This window comes from Palaemon carinicauda, unplaced genomic scaffold (assembly GCF_036898095.1).
Source record: "Palaemon carinicauda isolate YSFRI2023 unplaced genomic scaffold, ASM3689809v2 scaffold47, whole genome shotgun sequence".
NCBI classification, from domain to species: Eukaryota; Metazoa; Arthropoda; class Malacostraca; order Decapoda; family Palaemonidae; genus Palaemon; species Palaemon carinicauda.
Window position 1 is genome coordinate 440,001 of NW_027171728.1, and position 3,859 is coordinate 443,859.

General features: G+C 24.0%; 1 long non-coding RNA gene across 1 annotated transcript in view; it reads left to right on the top strand.

Annotated features, from left to right (window-relative positions):
• The window catches only part of LOC137636963 (uncharacterized), a 33,745-nt gene extending 33,281 nt beyond the window's left edge, over positions 1-464 (top strand). The window contains exon 3 of the long non-coding RNA XR_011043316.1: positions 298-464. This is a non-coding gene — a long non-coding RNA (uncharacterized lncRNA). The remainder of the gene's footprint in view (positions 1-297) is intronic.
• The last annotated feature ends 3,395 nt before the right edge of the window (positions 465-3,859 follow it).

Genomic DNA, 3,859 nt, shown 5'->3' on the forward strand with positions numbered 1-3,859 from the left:
CTTCATTAATTCCGCTACAGTTCACATGAAGCCAAGGAGATGTCAGTGTACCGGAATTAATGAAGCCACTTATACATATGTCGTGGCCAAGTGGGTTAGTCACTGTCTATATAAGCTTGCCGACCAGGGTTCGATTCCCGGCCGGAGCCAAGCTCTTGTCTTTGTGTGATTTCGCCTGGGGCTCTGATCCCGAGGTCGTTAAGAGAATCCAGACATTAATATATCAAAATTATATATGGCTTATTTGAATATGTATATTTATATATATCCATTAATTCATTTATCCTTTTTTTTCAGTGGCCACAGACGCGCAGCGGCGGCATCTATGCCCGCGGCTGCTGGACTACATGGTGGTCGTCGGCGCCCGTGCCCCCGTGCGGGCGACCCCGGTCCAGCCTCCAGAACTGCTTCGGCGCTACCCGCCCGATGATCACAAGGCAAGTAGCCAGATGTGCGTTCGAATCTTGAAAGGATTTGGAGCGGTTGGCGGTAGGTGAATATCGGGGGTGGAGAAGAGATTGTTTTTTTTTTTAAGGAGGGTTTTTATGGAGTGAAAGGTGTATGTAGGGATTATTATTTATTATTATTGTTATTGTTATTATAAATAATACTATTGTTAAATAAGCTACGTTGTTATTATTATTTTTATTATTATTATTAGATAAGCTACATTGCTATTATTATTATTATTATTATTAGCTCAGCTACATTATTTTTATTTTTATTATTATTATATTTTTTATTAGTTAATATACATTATTATTATTATTATTATGATTATTATTATTATTATTATTATTATTATTATTATTATTATTATTATTATTATTATTATTATTATTATTAACTAAGCTACTACCCTAGTTGGAACAGCAGAAAAATATCCCAGTGAGGAAAGGAAATAAGCTAATATGAGAGATAATGAAATAGAAATGTATAATAATGTAAGATCAGTAACATCGTTACAATATATATATATATATATATATAGAGAGAGAGAGAGAGAGAGAGAGAGAGAGAGAGAGAGAGAGAGAGAGAGAGAGAGCATATATATGCTATAAAGACGTTTGAAACAAGTTTGAACTTATGAAGTTCCACCGATTCAACTGCCCGATCAGGAATATCATTCCATTATCTGGTCACAGCTGGAATAAAACAAAACCCCTCTCTCTCTCTCTCTCTCTCTCTCTCTCTCTCTCATGAAAGACAATCGTAATCTCTTTATCGGCTTATCACTGAATCCGATTTCTTCGAATTATTTAAGATTTTTGGACAAAAGAATTGATTTTCCAAAACCTATTTTTTTTATCTTGTTTTAGGAAATAGACATTTAAAATTATTACAAATACACACACGCACACACAGATATATATATATATATATATATATATGTATATATATGTATATATATATTATATATATACAGTATATATATATATATATATATATATATAAAGTATATTTACGTGAATAATTTTTTAGTTAACATACACTGTATTTACAATTGCAATTATTAGTATATATCTAAATATGTTTTTAAATAGAAAAAATATATCGACTCGTGAACGTCCGTATTATCAATACTCATTAATTGAGGTTTATCATAATTACTTTCCATAATTAATAAAAAAATATAATTAATTTCCATAATTGATAAATAAAATCACAGTTACTGCCCTTAATAAAAAATATAATTACCTTCCTTGATTAATAAAAAAAATCATAATTACTTTTTTTAATTAATAAAGATATTATAATTTCCTTCCTTAATTAATAAAAGAAATTATAATTACTTTCATTGATTAATAGAAAAATAATTACTTCTTAATTAATAATAATATAATTACCTTCATTGATTAATAAAAAAAAATCATAATTACTTTTTTTCAATTAATAAAGAAATTATAATTTCCTTCCTTAATTAATAAAAGAAATTATAATTACTTTCCTTAATTAATAAAAAAATAATTATTTCCTTCCTTAATTAATAAAAGAAATTATAATTACTTTCCTTAATTAATAAAAAAATAATTATTCCTTAATTAATAATAATATAATTACCTTCTTTGATTAATAAAAAAAATCATAATTACTTTTTTAATTAATAAAGAAATTATAATTTCCTTCCTTAATTAATAAAAGAAATTATAATTACTTTCCTTAATTAATAAATAAAATCATAATTACTGCCCTTAATTAATAATAAGATAATTATCTTTGATTAATAAAAAAAATCATAATTACTTTTTTTAAATAATAAAGAAATTATAATTTCCTTCCTTAATTAATAAAAGAAATTATAATTACTTTCCTTAATTAATAGAAAAATAATTATTCCTTAATTAATAATAATATAATTACCTTCTTTGATTAATAAAAAAAATCATAATTACTTTTTTAATTAATAAACAAATAATTTCCTTCCTTAATTAATAAAACAAATTATAATTATTTTCCTTAATAGAAAAATGATAATAACTCCCTAATTAATAAAAAAAATCATAATCTCCTTAGTTAATAAAAAATCATAATCAATAAAAAAAAAATTATAATTGGCTTTTCATTATAATTTTCTTTTTCATTTTTTTATGCTTTACACTGATCTACGTATCTTTGCCTTTTACTTTTATTCTTATTTATTACGTTTATATATATATATTATATATATATATATATATATATATATCACATTTATATATACACACATACATATATATATATATATATATATATTTATATGCATATATATATATATATATATACACATTTATATATACATATATATATATATTTATATATATACATATATATTTATATATACATATATATGTATATATACATATATATATGTATATAATACATATGTATATAATATATATATATATATATATATATATAGTTTGTATATATGCATGTACAGTTTAACACCAGGCTTTGAATATTAATACACACAAAGACAGAGAAATCAAAATATTTACTTCTAGTTATTATTTTATGGATTTTATCACGGAGTAAACAATCATAAAATCGATATGAATATAAAATTAGTTTCAAAATTAATATAAAACAACGAGCTTCAAGTAATAAATATTAATTTCATAGTTATAAGCGAATATCATCTCACATCAAGCCTTCTCCCTCCCTGGATCAGGCTGGCAAATCTCCCGGCTCGCTCGAATGTGTACAACACCAGGGTTACCAACATCAGGGAGGCGGGACTCGCTTAAAGATGCAGTCTCCTATGTGTGTGATTTCCTTGCATAATTCTAAAGGCTGAGGGTGTTGCATAGGGGTTGTTGTGCCATTGTTTGTGTGTATTTAGCAATGCGGGTATTATTTGCGGATTATAACTGCAAGCGAATGGGTTTTAAGGGTTTTTTTTTATATAATTCCTTGCAACGTTATCTGTTTGTTTGTCGTAATGCTGTGGTGATATAGATGTAGACTTGTTTTGTTTGTGAAGGGATGTTATGTGATATTTTTTCTGTATGAAGATTTATATATATATATATATATATATATAGATAGATAGATATGTATATGTATGTATACAGTGTATATATATATATATATATATTTATATATATGTATGTATATATATATAGATATATACAGTATTATATATATATATATATATATATATGTTTACATACACACATATACATATATATATAATATATATATATATATATATATACATATATATATATATATAGATATATACAGTATTATATATACATATATATATATATATATATATATTATATATATATGTTTACATACACACATATACATATACATATACATATATATATGTATATATGTATATATATGTATACATATATATGTATACATATAT